The sequence below is a fragment of the Schistocerca gregaria genome, chromosome 3 (assembly GCF_023897955.1).
Source record: "Schistocerca gregaria isolate iqSchGreg1 chromosome 3, iqSchGreg1.2, whole genome shotgun sequence".
NCBI lineage: Eukaryota > Metazoa > Arthropoda > Insecta > Orthoptera > Acrididae > Schistocerca > Schistocerca gregaria.
This window is the reverse complement of record NC_064922.1, coordinates 805,125,644-805,152,530: the sequence shown is the minus strand read 5'-3', so window position 1 is coordinate 805,152,530 and position 26,887 is coordinate 805,125,644. Positions and strand designations below refer to the sequence as shown.

Sequence of the window (26,887 nt, the reverse complement as noted above, 5' to 3'; positions counted from 1 at the left end):
ACATATGTCACTGACTATCCGGCACAATAGCGTTACGTAGAAGCATATTTCACTTGAGGAAAGGTAGATACCATCTATAGGAAAATCAAAGAGGCGTTTGCAGAAAACAGAAGCAGTTGTGTGAATATGAAGGGCCCATTTAGAAAACCATTCCTGAGCAAAGAAGCTGGAAGGTGGAATTACTGTATAGAGACGAACTTGAAGATAATATTATAGAAAGAGAAATGGACGTAGATAGAGATGAAATTTGAGATATGGTACAGCGAGAAGAATTTGATAGAGCTATAAAATACTCAGTCGAAACAAGTCCTCAGGGGCAGATGATATTCCGTCAGAATTAATGAGAGCCTTGGGAGAGCCAGCGATGACAAAACTCTTCCATCTGGTGTACAAGAAGTATGAAACGTGCGAAATACATCAGACTTCAAGAAAAGTGTAGTAATTCATCAACGGAAGGCATAAAGTCTAAAACTGAGTTCGTGGTCATATTCTGGCATTTTCTTTTACAGGTCCGTCTTAATCACAAACTTTTGTACTTAGTAATTCCAGTTTCAAAGAAATTGGTTGCTCACAAATGTGAATATTACCCAACTATCAGTTTAATAAGTCACGTTTCCAAAATACTGACACGAATTCTTTACAGAAGCCGACATCGGAAAGTAGGAACACGTTAGACAGAACTGACCCTACAACTTTTCTTAGAAGACGGAAGGAAAGACAAACCTACGTTTATAGCAATTGTAGACATAGAGGAAGCTTTTAACAACGCTGATTGCAATACTCCCTTTGAAACTCTGGAGGTAGCCAGGGTAAAATATAGGGAGCGAAAGTCTATTTACAACTCGTACAGAAAACAGACAATAGTTATAAGAGTCGAGGGGAAGCAGTGGTTGAGAAGGGAGTGAGACAGGGTTGCAGCCTACGCCCGATGTTATTCAATCTGTACACTCATCATGCAGTAAACGAAAGCAATGAAAAATTTGGAGTAGGAATAAACGTTCATGGAGAAGTGGCAGAAACCGTGAGGTTTGCCGATGGCATTGTAATTCTGTCAGAGACAGCAAAGGAATAGGAAGAGCAGTTGAAGGGAATGAAAAGAGGATATAAGATGAACATCAACAAAATCAAAACAAGGATAATGGAATGTAGTCGAATTAAATGAGGTGACGCTAAGGCAATCATATCGGGAAACGAGACGCTTAAAGCAGCAGATGAGTTTTCCTATTTTGGGTACCAAAATAACTGATGTTAGTCGACGTAGATAGGACATAAAATGTAGACTGGCAATGGCCTGAAAAGCGGTTCTGAAGAAGATAAATTTGTTAACATCGAGTATAGACTTAAGTGTCAGCAAGTCTTTCCTGTAAATATTTGTTTGGAGTGCAGCCATGTATGGAAGTGAAACATGGACGATAAACGGTTTAGATTAAAAGAGAACAGAAGCTTCCAAAATATAGCGCTACAGGATAATGCTGAAGATTAGATGGGTAGGTTACGTAACTAATGAGGAGACACTGAACAGAACTGGAGAGACAAGAAATTTGTGGCACAACTTGACTAAAAGAAGGTGATGGTTGATAGGACACATTATGAGACATCAAGGGCTCACCAATGTAGTACTGGAGGTAAGCGCGGGCGATAAAAATTGTGGAGGGAGTCCAAGAGATGAATACAGTAAGCAGATTCGGAAGGATGTAGGTTGCTGTAGTTACTCTGAGATGAAGAGGCTTGCCCTTAGAGAGGTGCATCAAACCAGTCTTCGAACTGAAAACCAGAAAAACAACAAGAATATTTTCTTTGCTGTAGTGGTATTACAGATTCTAATGAATGACCCTCGCAACAATGGTCGAGAAACTTTCACATTTCCAGAATGAAAGGGTCTACAAGCGAGAAGAATTTTGTGGAAAAACGTCAGTGTGTGACAAAGAGGGCGAAGAAACCAGAAGACATGATCGAAAGGCAGTGTACTTTAGTACCTTTACACACCATCGGTAGGTACGTAAACGTTTAAAGTTTTAGTTCTTTGTGATTAGTGGAACGGTCACCCTAGTGCATTACTGTAGTTCGTGTTTAGTGATGTTACCATGCCTGGTAAGGTATATCTAAGGAGTGACATTGGTCAAATGGTAAGAGCCGGTTGCACTCCGTGAGTTCAATCTCAATGCTACGTTCCGTAGTTTCTCTTCTTTATCTAGGAGAAGCATGTCATATCATTATCTTTTGTTTTGTCCGCCCCTGGCAGCTGAATGGTCAGCGCGACGGTATGACACACCTAACGGCCCTGGTTCGATTCCCGAATCGGTCGTCGATTTTCTCCGCTCAGGGACTGGGTGTTGTGTTGTCCTTATCATCATCGTTTCATCACCATCGACATGCACGTCGCCGAAGTGGCGTCAACTCGAAAGACTTGCACAGGCGAACGGTGTAACCGACGGGACGCCCTAGCCACACGGCATTTCTATTTACCTTTTGTTCTGGAGCTCCACTGGAAATGTAAGTGTAATTGAATTTAGCTTTATCGATGCCATTGCTCGCTGTACAAGTTACTGAATTTCATGACAAGATAGTGTTTAATAAACGTCTCTCCGAATAAATAGTGAGGCTTAACTAGGCTCTTCATGCCTCTTCATTATTTCTAATGACTTTGTTTAAGATTTCAGGAAGTTATTCTAGCATGAAGAAATTGGGAGTTTCAATCGACTTCGACCGAGCCTGCCGTTAATTAATCACACAGACATCCTACAAAAGTCGTCGAGCTCTACAGTATGGCACAGCCATATTCCAGCCACTACGTTCTTTACTGGAATCTGAATTTTCACTACTTACGTTTTACTGGAACTTCCGAATGATTTCAGAACTGATGTCTATTTAAAAGGCCAAAGACAATAAAAACTAATTAAACATTTTATTTCAAATTTGTCAGCCTTCAAAGATAGGTGCTGATTCAGGCTCATACGTACCTTGTAAATTTCTCAATTTCGTAATCACTGAAAAAACATCATATACGCACTCGGCCTGTGAAGTTTTATTTCCTTTCCTTCTCCCCTTTTTGGACATACAGTTTTTGGTCAGTGAATGCAATTACAAAGCAAATGCCATTTCTGAGCGGCAGTACTGGTATTCACCTTTCCATATCCATTTCGTACTTCACCTTAAAGGCTTCTTTAATAGATATTCTCGGACAACATGCAATTTTCTTTTTATATATAAGAGTTGCAGATTTAAAACTGCTCACATCCTAATTTTTAAATAACAAAAAAGACAAGTGAAGTCAGTTTTACGTGTCCTGACGATTTCCGTGTTTCCGCACATATGATCACATGTGAAAGAAGCTCTTCACTAACGAAAATTCTGCAAATGTGCAAGTAGAAACTATTCTTTGTTTCGCCATTTATTACTATCTTCTGTGTGTACCGTGTGATGTGATCAATTACCACCCAGCAATCAGTAATAACCTTTAACATGAGAACCATGGGCGTTTTGATAGCGACACAGTAGAGCAGTATCTGTATTCATCACCCCATTTTGTGTTGCATCGGCGTAAAGTGAAATTCTGCAGGCTATCAGGAGCAGGGCATAACCGCGTAGTGGCAATGACTTCTCAGAAGAGATTTCCGCTTCCATAACTAAACGCAATTTGAAGTGGTAGGGATTAGTTTTGAATGTTGTACACAGCGAATGTTCCAGGCTGCCTTAAGCGGATCACATCCATTCGAAATCGGAGGTCGCTCAGCTTCGCAGGTAATCGAGGTGTGTGCGTGTGTGTGTGTGTGTGTGTGTGTGTGTGTGTGTGTGTGTGTGTGTGATTACTGAGAGGCACTGAATAGCTTTAACGCACACGAGAGGCAGCTTAGAAGGTTTCGGAATGACTGCTGGGATTAACTGAATCAGTAGAAGCATACTACAGTTTCAAGTTTCACAGCCGTATTTTCACGAGATTTCACACCATTGGAGACCTATCCAATAGTAATATGTGCTGATAATCCACTCAGGCTGCAGGCGATGCTAGATACCTGTGTAAGACTGTGCTATCTCTTCACACCACTTCATACAAATAGAGTTTCCGGCCAACGACTCAAAAGTTACTGTCTCAACATAGCTGATTTTTTTTTCTATCTCACAATCTACAGCGAAATATTTTTGTGTCACAGCATTTAGCTGAAACGGCACCTGGTATTTTCTGAGCTATTGCCAAATAGTCATTTGAATTACTTCCGAAAACGTGACGACATGGAATGGTTGTTATGGCTTGGGAGTTTATAAGGAGTTTGCAGCTGAACGCGTATTCTTCAGACACATATCGCGAACGGTCTGTCCACTAACCTTGCGTCTTGTAATGACTATGTCCCTCTCATAGAAGAGGGTTAATTTGGGGGAGGAGACCAAACTGCGAGTTAATCGGTCTCATCGGATTCGGGAAGCATGGGGAAGGCAGTCGCTCGTGCCCTTCCAAAGGAACCATCCCGGCATTTGCCTGAAGCGATAGCGATTTAGAGAAATCACAGAAAACCTAAATCAGGATAGCCGAATGCGGGACTTATCCCGTCGTTCACCCGAATGCGAGTCCAGTATGCTAACCAATGTGCCACCTTGATCGGTCTCACAGAAGATCTAGTAGGATCGTAGATCTGTCGATTAGGTCCGTCGTGACAGTGATGGGTATCAAAGGATACTCTAAATCCAATTAATGAATTCATATTTTTCAGGTATGCCACAATAATGAATTGTCATGTAGCAATGTGATCCACTACAATTCGTCACAGTCGTAATTCAAAGATTACACCTGAATTAAGAACGCACTGTCAACTACGTAAACGTCAGAGCGACGTTATTATCGTAATTCTCCATCCTAACTTCCAGACTCAACATCTAGAAATGAACTGCTACCAAGAACCCGGTGTCAAGCCATTATGGACCTATAGCCAGTCAGAGGCTAGGACAAGTTAAAATTCACTCGGGGATGTTCAAATTTGAATTCGTCTAGAACGTGAGACACAGAGTTGATTTCATACAGAGTTATTCGTTCTAGCCTCAGTTGGAACTTTATTCTGACTAACATTACAAGTTTCAGCCACTTAAAATGGAACGCGAGCGCTTACACATGACCAGTTCTGTAGAACTGTACTGCAACTTTGACTGAAGTAAATAACCAGATCAGCCATGTACGTCATATTTCAGATTAATTCGCGGCATAATTTCAGGAGTGAATCCAGAGATATTGAAATGTTCAGAATGAACAAGTGCAACAAGCTTTAGCGAAAGCTTGGAGTGTAGGAACTGGAAGGATATTTGCTATTGCCAACGACTGCACATCTGACTGCTTCTTTATATCTCTTTCCTCTTAATTCGATAAAGGAGACTTGTTATTTCAGCAGCCTTGATGTTTTTTTTTAGCTGTCTCGTGACAAGGAAGTTAGCTTAGGAAAACAGGACTGTTGCTAAAGTCGTTTGCTGCTAAAAGCCATCTCTGGGCAAGTTGAGGACAAAAACTGACGTCTGCGTTGTCCGCACAGCAGGAGCGTCGAAAAGGCTGGCTTACATACCACATAAACTGAATTCATCAGGAAGTAAAAAAAGAAATCCCTTCCAGATACGTAACATGTCCTTGGGAGTGTGGGATCATACATTGAGTGCTGTCGTGCCCCAAGGGAATATTTTTTCAAATCCTAGTAAGAGGTTCTGTAATTATCTCCAATAATTATTTCAGTACAAGGAGCGAGTTCCCACGCACATACATGTGCAAGACTTTTGGATGGATGTGACTGTAAACCTATGATGTAGTGGGAGACGTTTACTGCCTTCTTCTCACACCATATCATAATCGTGACAAGGTCTGTGAGAGTAGGAAATTCTCAGACTTGTTTATAGAATTACTTTTTGTCGCATCTCATAAGGTTTGCTTCAGATATGTGGCGTAATTCAGACAGTAGCAGAACCAAATGTTGATGGTGTTACGACAGCAACCAGCCATTTACTTTCAGTTCCTTTATTCAAAGGGTACCGTTACCGGTTTCGAATCGTTGTGATTAATCCTCAGACGGTTTACACGCTTTCTTTATGAAATTTGGTGTGTTTTTTACAGATTAATTGACCTAAAATATAAATGATACATAATTATAAACACGCCACATACAGATGGTTGCATTACAGATTTTCGTTGCATGTGACTTACGGTAAACGTCGGTTTGGAGTGTTTGTTTTCATAACATTCGTCCAACAGATGTAAATGCATTCCCACTGCATTCTTATTGTTGCACACGTAAATTGTTCTCACTGAACACTTTAGATTTGTCACTGAGACGATTTCTACCACGCACCACATGTTTTGATACAAACAAAGAGCTTACAAATATATGACTATCACAGATGATATGAATATCGTAACATTTGACGATGATGTCCTATGTTTAGTAAGGATCACATATTCAGTTACGCAATTGTAATGCCTTTTACACTAGTACAGAGACATTGAATTTTTGAGTCGATATTGTTAAATTAATTATAAAATTTAATTACATTATAATTATATCTTATTTATATTTTAGGACAATTAATCTGTAAAAAACACACCACATTTCATAAAGAAAGCGTGTCAATCGTCTGGGGATGAATCCCAACGATTCGAAACCGGTAACGGTGCCCTTTGAATAAATGAACTGAAAGTAAATTTGTGGCTGGTTGCTGTCCTAACACCATCAACATTTGTCTTCAAACAACAGTTACGGTCTCCTACATGTCATCATATGACAAAATTACACTGTCAGAACCACCTATGTTTTTTAAAGTCAGAATACCCTTGCGTCAGGGAGATCGAAGAGAACACTTGTTTTAGGAACGCTACCGTCGAGAACGCAATTCGCTTTACACAGCTGTCGGAGATATACCCAGAGAAAGATGTGTCCGACCTTGCGAAAAGTAAAGAGACCGTGCTGGACTCACAACGTGCAGCCGCTAGAGCAGCAGTCTTCCAGATTCGCTCACTTTAAGAGTGGTAAGCATGCACCGTCGATGCAGCCACCAACGGGAAGGGAACACGATGCTGTTAGTTTGCACAAGGTTTTCTTTCACATGTTTAGTATTCATAGCTCCACACGTGATGGACTCTGGCGAAATCATTGGTGTTCATTGTTGCTTTTTAGGGATCATTTTCAAAACACAAATCTGCCTGAAATATATATAAATGAGCTAGTAGATAGTGTTGGAAGTTCCATGCGGCTTTTCGCGGATGATGCTGTAGTATACAGAGAAGTTGCAGCATTTAAAAATTGCAGCGAAATGCAGGAAGATTTGCAGCGGATAGGCACTTGGTGCAGGGAGTGGCAACTGACCCTTAACATAAACAAATGTATTGCGAATACATAGAAAGAAGGAGCCTTTATTGTATGATTATATGATAGCGGAACAAACACTGGTAGCAGTTACTTCTGTAAAATATCTGGAAGTATGCGTGCGGAACGATCTGAAGTGGAATGAGCATATAAAACTCATTGTTGGTAAGGCGGGTGCCAGGTTGAGATTCATTGGGAGAGTCCTTAGAAAATGTAGTCCATCAACAAAGGAGGTAGCTTACAAAACACTCGTTCGACCTATACTTGAGTATTTTCTCATCAGTGTGGGATCCGTACTAGGTCGGACTGACAGAGAAGATAGCGAAGATCCAAAGAAGAGCGGCGCGTTACGTCACAGGGTTATTTGGTAATCGTGATAGCGTTACGGAGATGTTTAGCAAACTCTATAGCAGACTCTGCAAGAGAGGCGCTCTGCATCGCGGTGTAGCTTGCTGTCCAGGTTTCGAGAGGGTGCATCTCCCGAGGAGATGACGAATGTAAAATTAGAGAGATTCGAGCACGGAGGCTTTCCAGCAGTCGTTCTTCCCGCGAACCATACGCGTCTGGAACAGGAAAGGGCGGTAATGACAGTGGCACGTAAAGTGCCCTCCGCCACACAACGTTGGGTGGCTTGCGGAATATAACTGTAGATGTAGATGTAGATTCATTGGATGCATCCACAATATCGTTTCAAATTGTGTTTTCATATATCCATACACTGCACCAAGTATTTACAATTTCTTGTCCATGTATTGAACGTTTACTTACTCGATACAGTGAGTAGATTTTTTTTTTTTTTTATTACGACAAAAAAAACCATGAACCATGGACCTTGCCGTTGGTGGGGAGGCTTGCGTGCCTCAGCGATACAGATGGCCGTACCGTAGGTGCAACCACAACGGAGGGGTATCTGTTGAGAGGCCAGACAAACGTGTGGTTCCTGAAGAGGGGCAGCAGCCTTTTCAGTAGCTGCAGGGGCAACAGTCTGGATGATTGACTGATCTGGCCTTGCAACATTAACCAAAACGGCCTTGCTGTGCTGGTACTGCGAACGGCTGAAAGCAAAGGGGAAACTACAGCCGTAATTTTTCCCGAGGACATGCAGCTTTACTGTATGATTAAATGATGATGGCATCCTCTTGGGTAAAATATTCCGGAGGTAAAATAGTCCCCCGTTCGGATCTCCGGGCGGGGACTACTCAGGAGGATGTCGTTATCAGGAGAAAGAAAACTGGCATTCTACGGATCGGAGCGTGGAATGTCAGATCCCTTAATCGGGCAGGTAGGTTAGAAAATTTAAAAAGGGAAATGGATAGGTTAAAGTTAGATATAGTGGGAATTAGTGAGGTTCGGTGGCAGGAGGAACAAGACTTCTGGTCAGGTGACTACAGGGTTATAAACACAAAATCAAATAGGGGTAATGCAGGAGTAGGTTTTATAATGAATAGGAAAATAGGAATGCGGGTAAGCTACTACAAACAGCATAGTGAACGCATTATTGTGGCCAAGATAGATACGAAGCCCACAACTACTACAATAGTACAAGTTTATATGCCAACTAGCTCTGCAGATGATGAAGAAATTGAAGAAATGTACGATGAAATAAAAAAAATTATTCAGATAGTGAAGGGAGACGAAAATTTAATAGTAATGGGTGACTGGAATTCGAGTGTAGGAAAACGGAGAGAAGGAAACATAGTAGGTGAATATGGATTGGGGCTAAGAAATGAAAGAGGAAGCCGCCTAGTAGAATTTTGCACAGAGCACAACTTGATCATAGCTAACACTTGGTTTAAGAATCATGAAAGAAGGTTGTATACGTGGAAGAACCCTGGAGATACTAAAAGGTATCAGATAGATTATATAATGGTAAGACAGAGATTTAGGAACCAGGTTTTAAGTTGTAAGACATTTCCAGGGGCAGATGTGGACTCTGACCACAATCTATTGGTTATGACCTGTAGATTAAAACTGAAGAAACTGCAAAAATGTGAGAAATTAAGGAGATGGGACCTGGATAAACTGAAAGAACCAGAGGTTGTACAGAGTTTCAGAGAGAGCATAAGGGAACAATTGACAGGAATAGGGGAAAGAAATACAGTAGAAGAAGAATGGGTAGCTCTGAGGGATGTAGTAGTGAAGGCAGCAGAGGATAAAGTAGGTAAAAAGACGAGGGCTGTTAGAAATCCTTGGGTAACAGAAGAAATATTGAATTTAATTGATGAAAGGAGAAAATATAAAAATGCAGTAAATGAAGCAGGCAAAAAGGAATACAAACGTCTCAAAAATGAGATCAACAGGAAGTGCAAAATGGCTAAACAGGGATGGCTAGAGGACAAACGTAAGGATGTAGAAGCTTATCTCACTAGGGGTAAGATAGATACTGCCTACAGGAAAATTAGAGAGACCTTTGGAGAGAAGAGAACCACGTGTATGAATATCAAGAGTTCAGATGGCAGCCCAGTTCTAAGCAAAGAAGGGAAGGCAGAAAGGTGGAAGGAGTATATAGAAGGCTTATACAAGGGCGATGTACTTGAGGACAATGTTATGGAAATAGAAGAGGATGTAGATGAAGACGAAATGGGAGATAAGATACTGCGTGAAGAGTTTGACAGAGCACTGAAAGACCTGAGTCGAAACAAGGCCCCCGGAGTAGACAACATTCCATTAGAACTACTAAAGGCCTTGGGAGAGCCACTCATGACAAAACTCTACCAGCTGGTGAGCAAGATGTATGAGACAGGCGAAATACCCTCAGACTTCAAGAAGAATATAATAATTCCAATCCCAAAGAAAGCAGGTGCTGACAGATGTGAAAATTACCGAACTATCAGTTTAATAAGCCACGGCTGTAAAATACTAACGCGAATTCTTTACAGACGAATGGAAAAACTGGTAGATGCAGACCTCGGGGAGGATCAGTTTGGATTCCGTCGAAATGTTGGAACACGTGAGGCAATACTGACCTTACGACTTATCTTAGAAGAAAGATTAAGAAAAGGCAAACCTACGTTTCTAGCATTTGTAGACTTAGAGAAAGCTTTTGACAATGTTGACTGGAATACTCTTTTTCAAATTCTAAAGGTGGCAGGGGTAAAATACAGGGAGCGAAAGGCTATTTATAATTTGTACAGAAACCAGATGGCAGTAATAAGAGTCGAGGGGCATGAAAGGGAAGCAGTGGTTGGGAAAGGAGTGAGACAGGGTTGTAGCCTCTCCCCGATGTTATTCAATCTGTATATTGAGCAAGCAGTAAAGGAAACAAAAGAAAAATTTGGAGTAGGTATTAAAATTCATGGAGACGAAGTAAAAACTTTGAGGATCGCCGATGACATTGTAATTCTGTCAGAGACAGCAAAGGACTTGGAAGAGCAGTTGAACGGAATGGACAGTGTCTTGAAAGGAGGATATAAGATGAACATTAACAAAAGCAAAACGAGGATAATGGAATGTAGTCAAATTAAATCGGGTGATGCTGAGGGAATTAGATTAGGAAATGAGACACTTAAAGTAGTAAAGGAGTTTTGCTATTTAGGAAGTAAAATAACTATGATGGTCGAAGTAGAGAGGATATAAAATGTAGACTGGCAATGGCAAGGAAAGCGTTTCTGAAGAAGAGAAATTTGTTAACATCGAATATAGATTTATGTATCAGGAAGTCGTTTCTGAAAGTATTTGTTTGGAGTGTAGCCATGTATGGAAGTGAAACATGGACGATAACTAGTTTGGACAAGAAGAGAATAGAAGCTTTCGAAATGTGGTGCTACAGAAGAATACTGAAGATAAGGTGGATAGATCACGTAACTAATGAGGAGGTATTGAATAGGATTGGGGAGAAGAGAAGTTTGTGGCACAACTTGACTAGAAGAAGGGATCGGTTGGTAGGACATGTTTTGAGGCATCAAGGGATCACAAATTTAGCATTGGAGGGCAGCGTGGAGGGTAAAAATCGTAGAGGGAGACCGAGAGATGAGTACACTAAGCAGATTCAGAAGGATGTAGGTTGCAGTAGGTACTGGGAGATGAAGCAGCTTGCACAGGATAGAGTAGCATGGAGAGCTGCATCAAACCAGTCTCAGGACTGAAGACAACAATAACACGACAAAAAACAAACACCGTCCGAACAGGCATTCAAGGGCCAACGCACCGACCGGCCGCCGTGTCATCCTCAGCCCTTAGACGCCACCGGATACGGAGGGGCAGTGGTCACCACAGTGCTCTCCCGGCCGTTGTCAGTCCTCGTGACCAGTGCCACTGCATCTCAATCAAGTAGCTCTTCAATTTGGCTCACAAGGTCTGAGTGCATCCTGCTTGCCTACAGCACTCGGAACACCCGGACGGTGTCCCATGCAAATACTGCCAAGCCTGACAGCGCTTAACATTGGTGATCTGACGGGAATCGGTGTTACCTCTGCGGCGAAGTCGTTGGCTTATAACAGTAAACCAATTTGGTATAGTTCTAACAATCTGTGTGGTGCCTGTCTGTTCTATATCGTGTCTCTCTACCACTTTCGCGCAACGGCGCTCTGAGCGTGTTTTTTAAGGGAATTGACTAGTTTGAACCTGGGACGTGTTGCTGGTAAGGAGACGCCAGACCACACATGACATGTAGAATTCAGAAGAGTTCAGTGAGACTAGCGATGATATAACCAAATACTTAATGATCTCAGCGTCAGCTACACTGCACTCCCTGTGAAAGAATCTTAATACTAACTAAATTTAGTGGAAGGGGTTCAAGGCTTTCCTATTTTTAGTTAGCTGGTAAAATAACGTCGAAAAAGCAGTTAAGTTTACCATTGGAAATTTTATTCTGCTCACAAAACATTGTTTATAAATTGCATTATTGATAAAAGGAAATGTTTTAATACAGGATGGTAAAAACCAACTGCGTTCAACAAAAATGTGAACGAATATTCCCTGAATGGGTTTCCAAGTTCTACAATGGATCGAAGGATGACCTACGCCATATCACATTTATAATCTAGGTTTAAATTAAGTTTCACAAAAGAGAAAAACTATTAAAATGGTGTACAGTGACCCTCAATTATCTTTAATTACTTATGTAACTAGTCGTAAATTACAGTGGCTGATGTGGCTTCTCAATAACTATATAACAGAAAAATCATCGCGTTTCAGATTTTTACTTCAAGTGGCAAATGTGAACACCATGAGCTTTAATTGACGATCGACACTAGTATTACGCAAAAAGGAGATGTAACAGATGAGACTTCTGCAGTTCTGAGTGAAGCTTTATGAGCTGTTATGCGGCATCGCGTGCGTTCATTACCTTGTCGGTGTTCATCAGGGGGCCGCGGCCGGCGCAGCAGCCATCCAGCTCGCCGTCTCGGAACTGACTAACTTCTCCTAACTACAATTTACCGAAGTTGGTTTAAAAAAAAAACTATCTGGCTGTGCTTTCATTTGACCAATCAGGGTCTCAATGTTAACCTTAAGCTCCGCCTACAAAAATTCTGTCTAACCAATGAGAAACGTTATACTTTTCGTGGTGGGGCAATGTTTTTAAAGTTTACAACGTAACAGAGACTCGAAAAAGTCTCATGCTAAAACTTGCAGCTGGTGTTGTCCTTTTAGCGTTATCATAATTTCTGTACTGTTCTTCTGGTGGTCTCTATCTTCTAACATGGGCTGGGGGGTGGTCCTAACGTAACAGAGACGCGAAAAAGTCTCACGCTAAAACTTGCGGGTGGTGTGGCCCTTTTTGTGTTATCGTAAGATCTATACTGTTTTTCTGGAGGGCTCTAGCTTTTAACATGGGCCGGGGGGTGGTCCTTGACCTAACAGAGACGCGAAAATGTCTCACGCTGAAACTTGCAGCTGGCGTTGTCCTAGTGGGTGTCCCAGTGGGTGTCCAGTCCGTCCCTTATCGTAGGGCCTTCTAGCTAACATTATCCTTCTGTAGTTTGATGAATCTCTTCCTTAATATATTCGTGCGAGGTGTACTACCCGTACTTTCACTCGTAATAGGGACATCTCTATCCATTTTCATTTAAGAAGACATTATTCGTTGCTCAACATTGTTTCTCTTAAATTTGCAGGATATCATGAGAAGCTTCCCTTCCCTGAGTTCATCAGCGATCGAATCTGTAGCATCTTAGGTATAGGGCAAACAGCTCAATCAACACCTCACAATAATATAGGATCAAACGTTCTCTGGAGAATTTTCATGATAGGAAAGTCTTGATCTCAAGTTTCTTGAAAATTCTTTAAACATGAAATATACCAATAATCTTCGTCTTTGGCATGAAGAAAGCACACCAAACAGCCAATCTTTGTGTTCCTTTATTCTGAATGCATTAGTGTGTCAACGTCGACATGTCTATTTCGATGTTTTTTATTTAGATAATTTAATTTTGCTTTTCGGTTATCATGGTAATTCCACTTCTTTGGTTACTTCTTGCACTTCATGTATGATTGAAGTACGTTATAATTTTATCAGTCCTCACCATCAAGTTTTGTAAAATGATGCACCTTTCGTATTTTTAGCTGAGATACTGTCTGTAAATCTGTTTCGTCTCTTTACTCTAAATTTTATCATAAATTTACCACAACCCATACTTGCAATGTAACTCAAAATTCTACATAATGCACTTATATCTCCACTCTTTTGTGTGACGTACATGTGAAAACTTTAGGTTTCGTCAAGAATGCTTATCCTGTGTACTTTTAGTCATGACAGTGCCTTTAATTGTACTTTGTTTTCCATTTCAGATGAATTACATTATGTCTTGTTATCTCTGTCCTCAGTGTAAGTGTATAAGAGTTTCAGGATCTGCTTAATGGAATGAACAGTCTATAGAATATGGATTGTGATTAGCTCGAAGATAGACGAAAGTGATGAGAAGTAACACAAATGAGAAAAGCGAGAAAGTTAACATCAGGATTGTTAATCACGAAGTAGGTGAAATTAAGGAATTCTGCTACCTAGACACAAAATAGCCCATGACAGCGAAGCAAGAAGGACATTTAAAGCAGACTAGCACTGGCAAAGCTGTCCTAAAGAAGTACACTAATATTAAACATAGGCCTTAATTTGAGGAAGAACTTTCTGAGAATGTACGATTTGAACATTGTGTGGTAGTGTAGACTTTGGGAAAACCGGAACGGAACAGAGTTGAAGTATTTGAGATGTGATGTTACAGAAGAATGTTGAAAGTTGAGTGGACTGATAAGTTACGCATGAGGAGGTTCTCCGTGGAGTCGGCAAGGAAAGGAATATATGGATACACTGACAAGAAGAAGGGACAGGGTGGTAAGACATCTGTTGAGATATCACGGAATAGCTTCCATGATACTAGAGGAGGCTGCATAGGGTTAAATCTGTAGGGGAAGACAGAGATTGGGATACATCCAGCAAATAAACTGAGGATGTAGCCTGCATGCGCTGCTCCCAGAAGAAGATGTTGGGGCAGGGGACGAATTCGTGGCGGGCTGCACCAAACCAGTCAGAAGACTGGTGACTCAATAAATAAATAAAATTCGCTTATCTGTATTTCTGTTCATAATTCAATTTTCTCTTTGATGCTTGTTCTGACTCCAAGCTTATTTGGGCTGCTCTTCCTATACAGGGTGAGTCACCTAACATTACCGCTGGATATATTTCGTAAACCACATCAAATACTGACGAATCAATTCCACAGACCGAACGTGAGGAGAGGGGCTAGTGTAACTGGTTAATACAAACCATAATAAAATGCACGGAAGTATGTTTTTAACACAAACCTACGTTTTTTTTTTTTTTAAATGGAACCCAGTTAGTTTTGTTGGCACATCTGAACATATAAACAAATACGAAATCAGTGCCGTTTGTTGCATTGTAAAATGTTAATTGCATCCGGAGATATTGTAACCTAAAGTTGACGCTTGAGTACCACTCCTCCGCTGTTCGATCGTGTGTATCGGAGAGCACCGAATTACGTAGGGATCCAAAGGGAACGGTGATGGACCTTAGGTACAGAAGAGACTGGAACAGCACATTACGTCCACATGCTAACTCCTTTTTATTGATCTTTTTCACTAACGCACATGTACATTACCATAAGGGGTGAGGTACACGTACACACGTGTTTTCCGTTTTCAATTACGCAGTGGAATAGGGTGTGTCTCAACATGTCAGGCCAATAGATGGTGGCCATCATTTGCTGCACACAATTGCAATCTCTGGCGTAATGAATGTCGTACACGTCGTAGTGCATCTGGTGTAATGTCGCCGCAGTCTGCCACATTACGTTGTTTCATATCCTCTGGGGTTGTAGGCACATCACGGTACACATTCTCCTTTAACCTACCCCACAGAAAGAAGTGCAGAGGTGTAAGATCAGGAGAACCCGCTGGCCAATTTATGCGTCCTCCACGTCCTATGAAATGCCCGTCGAACATTCTGTCAAGGGTCAGCCTAGTCTTAATTGCGGAATGTGCAGGTGCACCATCATGCTGATACCATATATGTCGACACGTTTCCAGTGGGAAATTTTCGAGCAACGTTGGCAGATCATTCTGAAGAAACGCGATGTATGTTGCAGCTGTTTGTTACAACACGCAACTGAACGTCGGAGGTTTCAAGCGTCAACTTTAGGTTACAATATCTCCGCATGTAATTAACACTTTACAATGCAACAAACGGCACTGATTACGTATTTGTTTATATGCACAGATGTGCTAACAAAACTAACGTGGTTCCATTAAAAAACGTAGGTTTGTCTTAAAAAACATATTTCTGTGCATTTTTGTATGGTTTGTATTAAACAATTACACTAGCCCCTCTCCTCAGGTTCGGTCTGTGGAATCGGTTCGTCAGTATTTGATGTGGTTTACGAAATGTATCCAGCGGTAACGTTAGGTGACTCATCCTGTATACATAATTAAGCCATGCATCGAGCATAATTTTTTAACAACAATGCTTATGTACAAGCAGTGATGACAGCATATTTGTGCGTTAAGCTTCCGCAAGCTGGGGACATATTGTGTCTTCTGTTTGCTTTCATAACAGACTATACTCGTTGGCTCACACTGCCCACGTACTTTCGTCAGTTTTCGAGCTGATGGGATTTCTATAACTGTTCCGTTTTGCGACTGCAATTACGTTGTTGTGTTATGTATTCATTTATTGTTGATTTCACGTTATGTGAAATACATGGCAGTTTTGCGTACTTCGTCCGTACGACAATATCTGAAGACGATTATTAAAACGTGTCATGTGTAAGGAAGCAGCGATTAAGATGTTGTTCTTGAATGCTGAACTAGTTGCAGAAATTCCTAACGTTCACTAGGGCTCGTTGCTGAGACGGGAGCGAGATTAGAGTGACCGCGAAACGCAACCGCAAAACACCCAGTCCGTCCTGAAATGCAAGCTGAGTTCGCTGTCACGGCTGGTAATAATAGCGACTGTGACCGGCGCCCTCTGATTGGCCCGGAAACGTGCTCTTCGCGCCGCCGATAACATTATTGTGTCTGCACTTCGCCACCACCGACGCCGCCACCGCCATTATTCAAACAGGTTGCGGAGGCGGCGGCAGCTGCCGTCGGCTTCTGTTTGCGTCTCCGGCCTTCGCGCGGCACAATACGCGACTCCGCCGCGCACGGCGTTCTATTGTAGCTCCGGTGGCAGCCAATGTGTCACCTCGACAGTCCAACAGCCATACGAATGCTCTCTCCAGAAATACATCTGCGTTTCGGAAAATAGTGCGAGATTCTTAAGAGGAACTCGAGTATTTCACGATAGCCATTAATAAGGAAATTAAAGCTGTGCCAACGTGCGAAATATTAATGTGAGGGAAAAATAGACTGCGCTACACAATTACAGGGTCATTTTTTCGGATCCTCATAACTGGTTCGACGACGTTTCAAACAGTAAGGTTTCGACACACGTGAATAAAAGGGCTAGAGCTGACGTATGAAGTGTGTTAATGATGTTATCACATTGGCGCCACATTTGGGCACACTGCTGCCCAATGCCACGCGGACATGTCACACGATGGGATGGTCGTCATACCTCCCTCTTACGCACATTTCATGCCTCCTTTGACGACTCTGCGATGGAGTTCAGAACCGCGACGCAGTTTTATTATGGGTGACCAAGGGAGACATTTCAGACCACTGGCACCTATAATCGACAAGAAAGGGCCTTAGTGGATGGCGTAAAGACTCTGCATAAGACCACACCTTCCCTCTGGGCATTGATTCCCACACGCTCTGCAGTCTAAAACAAGTTCGCAGTGTGATGCCCATCCTCTTGACCATCACACTTTTTTGTAACCACAATGTTTCATCTCGGCTACTGGTTGGAATCACTAGGGACCGGTCAAAACCATTCGACGAAATCTGATCATGATCCGAATCAGCAAAAGATCTTTATCCTTTTCCTGCCCTTAGGTTTGGCGTCCTCCTGTAGCGTGAAGGTTGAGGGGTGCGACATTGACACATACGTGAATGGCAAAGAGTCCCTATTAGTCCCCTCAGTTCGGCAAAATCCTCGGTGGTATCCGCCCACTTTTATTTAGCATTTTAGAAATGTACCTTTACAGAGAAAACATGTGAAGTAGCGAGAGTCGCCTACATACAGGCAACCACTTGACACACCTCTGATGCCAATTGGTACCTGCAGGCACCTAGGAGTATTTCACAGAACTTCTCTGTATAGGTTGTCCAAATGGATAGGTCTCTTCTACTCCATATGACAATATTTACTAAGACATTGTAAAAAGAAAAAGTTGCAAAATACTTACTTCCTTATATCTGTATAGATTACCTGAGGACGCGCCTAAATAGGCATGAAACTGGTCATGATTTTAATAAAATAATTCCTTTGCGTTTAACAGTGTGGGATTTATTCCACCTAGTTTTGGCGATTTTCGGTTTTTCTTTATTTTCAAACTGTTTTTAGTCCTCTCAGTCCATATATAACCTGTTCTTCGCAGTTGTTCTTTATCATTTGTTTCTTTGATTTCTGGATTGTACCATGGTTCTTTATAGCCTGTCCACTTATAGATACGTGCACAAACTCATACAGAAATCCTCATATTAACATTACTTATTACACACTTGCAGCATATTTGTGGAATTGGCTTTGAAGTTTAATTGACAGAGAGGGGTACCATCCACGATAATCAAACTGCAGCCGGAATCACACTAAGTGAGGGAAAAAATTACAGTTGAGCTTAGTGTTTATCACTTAGTGTCAAAATTATTCACTGGTGCAAAACTCTTTGGATGTAAAGCAGTATTTGCTCGGTTTAAGTTCAATTAACAGTCCTAAAACCTAATATTTAAAAAGAGGTGCCCGTAGTAAATATAAGTAAGGCTAACACAAGATTTATTTTTTAATTTCGCTCTGTAAATCAGTATAAGTCCCTGATTAATGCTCTCATTAAATCACTGAGGTCTTTAAAATTCACGAAATAAACCTGTGAGCATTTTGCAGTTACTAGGACAAAGGTCCAGCATCAACCAATATCCAGCCTAGACTGTTTCTTCAAGAACTGAGCTGGCCATTTCATACCAATCCAAATTTTCAAATATGTCGCATTATTAGTATCATGATATAAATCAGTTCAGCAGTACAATTTGCATATTAGTAACTCTAGTATAAATCTAAAGGCATATAAAAGTGTATACCTTTGTGTTGATTCATCTGAGGTTTTCTAGTAAGCTGTAAATCGAACAGTTTGCGAATGAATTAAAAGTAAAAATAAGTATAACACAAATTCCTTATACAATTGTGAACAGGCCGGCCGCAGTGGCCGAGCAGTTCTAGGCGCTTCAGTCTGGATCCGCGCGACCGCTACGGTCGCAGGTTCGAATCCTGCTTCCGGCATGGATGTGTGTGATTTCCTTAGGTTAGTTAGGTTCAAGTAGTTCTAAGTTCTATGGGACTGATGACCTTAGATGTTAAGCCCCATAGTACTCAAAGCCACTTGAACCATTTGAATTGTGGGCAGTCACAAACAAACATTAATTTCAAACCACGTCATTATTCCTATGAAGTGTTGCCACCCCTTTTCTTTGGAGCAAACAGTTCATTTGGAAGTTTCATATAGTTTTAGTTACGTGCAGTTGTGTAAAGACAGTTGGGTATAAAAAGTAATTAAAACATAGAAATCATATACTCTAGAACTGGCACGTGGTGACTGTGTTTATATTCTAGTGCACGCAGCATTGACAATAGGTGCGTCCGTTTTGTTTCATTAGCAGAACAGCCTTTAAATGACTTTAAAGTATTTGCCCTTAATGATCGAGCTCTTTAATCTGACGTGTCAATCGTATTTATCCGCATTTCATTGCAACTTTGCTATGTTTCATTTGTCCATTACTCTTTGTCTTTCAGATGAATGACTGCCGTAATTTAAGGAAAACGTGTAGCTATATTTAGTTGATTAGGACTAAAAAAATGTGTTGTTCAATATTAATACACTACTGGCCATTAAAATTGCTACACCAAGAAGAAATGCAGATGATAAACGGGTATTCATTGGACAAATATTTTATACTAGAACTGACATGTGATTACATTTTCAAGCAATTTGGGTGCATAGATCCTGAGAAACCAGTACCCAGAACAACAACCTCTGGCCTTGATACGCCTGGGCATTGAGTCAAACAGCTCTTGGATGTCAACACTATACCACGGTTTATCAAGAGTCGTGACGGGCGTATTATGACGAGCCAGTTGTTCGGCCACCATTGACCGGACGTTTTCAGTTGGTGACAGATCTGGAGAATGTGCTGGCCAGGGCAGCAGTCGAACTTTTTCTGTATCCAGAAAGGCTCGTTCAGGGCCTGCAACATGCGGTCATGCATTATCCTGCAGAAATGTAGGATTTCGGAAGGATCGAATGAAGGGTAGGGCCACGGGTCGTAACACATCTGAAATGTAACGTTCACTGTTCAAAGTGCCGTCAGTGCGAACAAGATGTGACCGAGACCTGTAACCAATGGCACCCCATACCATCATGCCGGGTGATACGTCAGTCTGGCGATGACGAATACACGCTTCCAATGTGCGTTCACTGCGATGTCGCTAATCATGTGACCATCATGATGCTGTAAACAGAACTTGGATTCATCCGAAATAAATGACGTTTTGCCTTTCGTTCACCTAAGTTCGTCGTTAAGTACGCAATCGCAGGCGCTCCTGTCTGTGATGCAGCGTCAAGGGTAACCGCACCCACGGTCTCCGAGCTGATAGTTCATGCTACTGCAAACGTTCGTGGAGATGGTTGTTGTCTTGCAAACGCCCCCATCTGTTGACTCAGGTATCAAGAAGTGGCTGCATGATCCGCTACAGCCATGCGGATAAGGTGCCTGTCATCTCGACTGCTAGAGATACGATGCCGTTAGGTTCCAGCACGGTGTTCCGTATTACGCCCCTGAACCGACCGATTCCATATTCTGCGATCAGTCATTGCGAGCAGCAATGTCGCGATACCATAAACAGCAATCGCTATAGGCTAGAATTGGACCTTTATCAAAGTCGGAAACGTGATGGTACGCATTTCTCCTCCTTACACGGGGCATCACAACAACGTCTCACCAGGCAATGCTGGTCAACTGCTCTTTGTGATGAGAAATCGGTTGGAAACTTTCCTCATGTCAGCACGTTGTAGGTGTCGCCACCGTTGCCAACCTTGTGTGAATGCTCTGAAAAGCTAATCATTTGCATATCACAGCATCTTCTTCCTATCGGTTAAATTTCGCGTCTGTAGCACGTCATCTTCGTGGTGTAGCGATTTTAATGGCCAGTAGTGTATCAATCATGTATAATATATTCTGTAATTCTTGTTCCACATACGTTCAATAAAAGACTCGTTCAAATGCTCTATGGAACATGTAACTAACTCCATACAGATATAAACTGGGAATAGAACCGTTCAGCATGCTTTTTGCTTCTTATAACGGGATAAAACGCTCCTCTGTATCTTCTACGGTTACCTAGTACGATTATACATCACAAAGGGTCGGTTGCCCTAGTCATTCGAACATAGGTTACGTTGAGTCACGTTGCTGTTCGACACGAGCTTACCGTGTGGTGGGTATTGCTGCGGTCTTATTTAACATATGTCACGCCTCCCCCCCCCCCCCCCCCCCTACACTCTCACGTGAATATCCCCACCGTACTTCACTATACTGATTACCAGTTTAATATGCCGTTTCTGTTGTGACAGTCTAGCTTTAGAACTTGCAGAACATCCACTACTCGAAAGACTAGTGACAAACCATCTCTCGCAGTAGAAGCACGTCCGTTCCTAATGGAGATCAATATTTACTGATAACTGCTGCCCTCCATATTTCACAAATGATACAGACGATCGAAATGGAGACAGATACCAACGTCGGTATATAAGTTGTTGAGAGCTGATAAGCGTGGGAGAAGGGTCACCCAAGGACTACAGCTTCATCGAAATTTGAATGAAAGATCTTTAGGCAATGTGTAAATACTTGTTCAGAACCGTCAGTTATCTGAGGAATTCGCCCCATTCATATCTGTGGCAAGTAGCCTAAGGAACGCAATTTACCTTGTGAGTCCTGTGTAGTCTTCTCTGGGGTTGTCGCCTTAGTGGAGTTATTCACTTGCACCTTCGGCTGATTTTCCCACTAACGCTATGGGGGAACGCGTAACCTGCAACAATAATCGTAAGTCAAAAATTAAATACACGACAAAAATTGCATTTTTGGCATGGAGGACGCAAAGGGTATAAGTGCAGATATTTTCATATGTGGTTCCTGGATATGAGCAAACATCACCGGAGTTGTTTTTTCTCTGAGTCAAACAGTCTTTCCACAAACTTTACAAGCTGATACTTTCTGCACGGTCGTAATAGCACCACTAAGTGATCTGCGCCTGCCAGTATAGACTTACCATTTTACATCCACCTTTAACATCTTCCCTGCTACCCAGGGGAAAATAAAGATTAATTGCTTGCTCTTGCCACACGTACTTGGAGGTACTACCCAGCCTAAAACCATCGGACGTGTAATAGCTATAATTATTAGTCTGCAAATGATATTGTTCAGTACACTACTTTCAGGCACCAATATAAATATCTGCACTTACACCAGCTGCACGCAGTATAAAAATCTTTGAGAGCAATAATAATGTTTATTAGAATTTATTTATTTTCATATTGACAATTCTCGACAGCTGTTTTGAAAGTGACATATGCATATAGAACTGCATCATTCACTCTTTTGTTTTTGTATTTACTTATCAGCTTGTAATTGGTCTGAAGCCAGTCTGGCTCATCTTCAGGTGGTTCTCACTAACCTTTCATCCTCAACACAGCGGTTGTTTTGAGGACACAATTATTCTATTGGAGATGGCATGCCATTGCCTTACTTCTAGCTTTAAGTTGAATCATATAGTAGTTTAATGCGCAACTCAGTTTCATTCACATTAAAAAAACTCAGTGTCGGTGGTGAAATGAGACATAGATAACAGAGAAAAATCCTTGGATTCTCCCGAGGATTGAATCGCGGAACCTGACGTTTCTATTCTGCCACTCACACATCTTTATACATTAAGTAGAAAAACGAGCTGTTATAGTGGTGTATAATTACAGTTCGTTTATCCACTGAACAAGTCGTATTCGAAACATATTTTGGTCACAACGTTCACCTTTAATATCTCAAAGACGAAGGTAAAAAGATGACCCACTGATAATTGCATAACAATCCCCAAGCAATTGCTGTCTTTTGTGCTTTTATTTATAATAGGAAAAACGTGTTACACAAAAACAGCAGCTCTGAAGAAGGTGTAACCAGATGTATATGAGTCTGACTTATTTGAAGACGCTTAATGATTGTAAATAGACATAAATATCAAAATTTGGTTTCTTTTTATTTACAGTTTCAGATGTACAGAAATCATCATGGGCCCTCAAATGGAGATGTTAGTGCCTGACGGGATATTTTCACGTCGTACCTCGTCGGCATCATCAGGGCTCCTGATGGGCTGAGCTCCCTTGAGGGAGCTGCTGTCCATTTATGTCTGCCAGGGAAAGGGACCTGAGGTCAGGTATAAAGGGCGACCGGCTCCCTTAACAACTGAGTTCATTGGAGCCACCTGATGATAACATCGAAGTGCTGTTCGTGGACGAAATAGCTTACGAGTCAGTCGCTGGCATCCCTAAACAACGTTTCTCTATCTTTTTTACTGTTGTTATTATTATCATTACTGTTATTATTATTATTTTCTTAGTATTAGTCGCTACTTTATCCCCTTCAGGTGATGGTCTAGTTGTTTCTAATTTTGCTAAACAAAAATGAAATTAATATGTTAATAGCATTAAACTTCAATTATATCATGTCAGGATACTGATGTGAGCTCTTTATGTTCTGTAGAGATGATGGGGGACTTCTGGTGGTAGTCTACGGGAGGGTTGAGTAAGGTTATAGAATCTAAGAGTATGTTATAAGAAATACAAGTATGTTAAATCTGAACGAGTATATGGGAGGGTGAGGCGATAGGATTGGTGCTACACAAGAGAAGAGAGGGTTCAGTCCCATATTTTACATCAGGACCAGGGTGTTTGTTACGACCAGAATGACAGAAGGTGAATATTATTTTATCGTCTGGGAGCAGGCCAGATCTTAGGCTGGGAAAGGAAGCAGGGGATACCGGAGATGGGTACAAGGTGTGGCGTGTCGACGGAGGCACAGCAGCACGACAGGATGGCATATAAAATAAGTTCTTGAGACCAGAATTCACGGAAAATGTAGAACAGGATAAGATTTTCAGGATTCTTTGAGAATTGTTAAAGGGTACGTTAGTGAGATGGTAGTCGCGTAAACAAAGCTAGAAGAAGAGCATGTATTCCTGAAATTTGGACACTTCTGCGAATTCCATATAGTAGAAGTTTTATTTTATACTGAGTTTTCTTCTGGGTGGTTTGTAAGAGATCACTTGCAGTTCGCTATTCATAGTGTATGTCGTTGATGGATTCCGAGTAATGGTTGGAAGATATTTATAAAGCGATGCAGCTGTCTTAGTGCACCAGCGTAATACTCTCGGTTAATGCAGCAGTGTTTCGTGACTTCCAGAAAGTCAGACAGGACGAAATTTTAGCACCAGATTTAAAGAACACACAGGAAACAGTGGCAGTAATTCGTCAATCTTCGATTTACATCTGAAAACTCAATACTACTAAGCCGAGAAAATCTAAAGTACTTTAGAAATTTTACACAAAATACCGAAAGGACTTACATTGAACATCCTCGAAAAACTGGATATTAATGTTCATATAAGGAAATATTCACACGAAATTCTAAATGAAAACACATTTTTAAACATAAATACTATTTTTCAGCCATAACATTCAAATACAAGAAGCTCTTCTTAGAGCAGTTGACAAGGCAGAAGCGTCAAGGTGACGTAATGTGGTGAGAGGTACCGACGACAGTGGGTTTGTTCGGTACAGGTATCGTAAGTAAGACTGCCTAAATTGTGGTATTTCTCCGCGATTGGCTGCTGCCTTCGGTAGTTGTGCGCCAAAATGACAGTCTTTTATTATTAATACTAGACAACTTAAACAGATTATTTACTTGCTTTTTATATTTAAAGCATCTCTCAATAGCATGCTGTCATTCCATTATTTCACAAGTATTTATAACCAGCAAAATAATAAAAAACTGCTAAAGTAAAAGGTGGACGAAGCACTTCAGTGATCTTCGGATCGCGCCTAACTTGGATGGCGGGCGAAATGGTTCGGCTGTAAGATCAGAACTGGTGCGGCAGTGTCAGAAGATAGACATGTTGCCTGCTGCGGTCAGTGTTAGTTAAGACTTCATTAGCAGTTTATGGTTACTTGGACATATAGTTGAGAACAGTGTGATCTAATTACTGAAATATGCAGTTCATTAATTTGTTGAAGAATAGAAATCATTTGGGACTCTAAAAAGGAAAGTAATTGTGTAGTTGCTCGTGTTATGCCAATAAAAAGCGAGTGGCATCTCTTATATACAAATTAATTGGAAATTTCATCATTTCTGTGATAACAGTTCCTCGAAAAGAGTTTCTTACAGCCTCAAGATTATGGTTTCACGACCTACCTGCTGTCTTCTGCTCAGGGGATAACAACTGTGGAAGACGGCAGGTTGGTGAACATTTATTAGATCTTATGCATTCCACTCATGTCGCTGGAAGCAAATAGACACCTCGCGTGTACTGCAGTCTTAGCACAAATGAGATCAGTGACATTTCATCTGTGTTAAGACGGAGGAGGTATGAAGGAGAGAAATAGTTATCGATGGAAAGGGTTTATAATACGCACGTGTATATCACCCAGTCTCCCACTCTCACTCTCTCTCTTTTTCAATTTATCGTACTATCTTGAAAACCTTATTGGCATAACAGAATACGAAAAGAAATAGTCTTATGGTAAACAAAATTGACACAGACCATAGATAAAATTTGAAGGAAAATAAGAAAAACGAAATGTAACATCATCTCTGGTAAACTTTATATAAGTTGTAAACATATAGCGTCGTAGTAAGGAACGGTCAAAAACGTATTTTTACGTTTCGTAACTACAAAAGTAATATTCTTACCAAGATATTGCAAAAAAAATTATTATATAGGTGCAATATGGTTGTCACTTCCAACTATATGGAAGTATCAATGGAATTGTAGACATAAAACCGACACAATTTACACTACTGGCTATTAAAATTGCTACACCACTAATATGACGTGCTACAGACGCGAAATTTAACCGAAATGAAGAAGATTCTATGATATGCAAATGAGTAGCTTCTCAGAGCATTCACCCAAGGTTGGTGCCGGTGGTGACAACTACAACGTGCTGACATGAGGAAAGTTTCCAACCGATTTCTCATACACAAACAGCAGTTGACCGGCGTTGCCTGGCGAAACGTTGTTGTGATGCTTCGTGTAAGGAGGAGAAATGCGTACCATCACGTTTACCACTTTGACAAAGGTCGGATTGAGGTTTATTGTATCGCGACATTGCTGCTCGCGTTGGTCGAAATCCAATGACTGTTAGCAGAATATGGAATCGGTTGGTTCAGGAAGACGTGCTGGATCCCAACGGCCTCGTATCACAAGCAGTCGAAATGATAGGCATCTTATCAGCATGGCTGTAACGCATCGTGCAGCCAGGTGTCGATCCCTGAGTCAACAGATGGGGACGTTTGCAAGACAACAACCATCTCCACTGACAGTTCGGCGACGTTTCCGACAGCATGGACCATCAGCTCGGAGACCATGGCTGCGGTTACCCTTGACGCTGCATCACAGAGAGGAGAGCCTGCGATGGTGTACTCATCGACGAATCTGGGTGCACGAATGGCAAAACGTCATTTTTCGGATGAATCCAGGTTCTGTTTACAACATCATGATGGTCGCATCCGTGTTTGGCGACATCGCAGTGAACGCATATTGGAAACTTGTATTCGTCGTCGCGATACTGGCGTATCACCCGGGGTGATGGTATGGGGTGCCATTGGTTACAATTCTCGGTCATCTCTTGTTCGCACTGACAGCACTTTGAACAGTGACGTTACATTTCAGATGTGTTACGACCCGTGCC

At 41.4% G+C, this 26,887-nt stretch overlaps 1 long non-coding RNA gene across 1 annotated transcript in view; it reads right to left on the bottom strand.

The window, feature by feature from the left end:
- The window catches only part of LOC126354369 (uncharacterized), a 931,233-nt gene that overhangs the window by 561,878 nt on the left and 342,468 nt on the right, over positions 1-26,887 (bottom strand). The window contains exon 2 of the long non-coding RNA XR_007565308.1: positions 21,857-21,960. This is a non-coding gene — a long non-coding RNA (uncharacterized LOC126354369). The remainder of the gene's footprint in view (positions 1-21,856; positions 21,961-26,887) is intronic.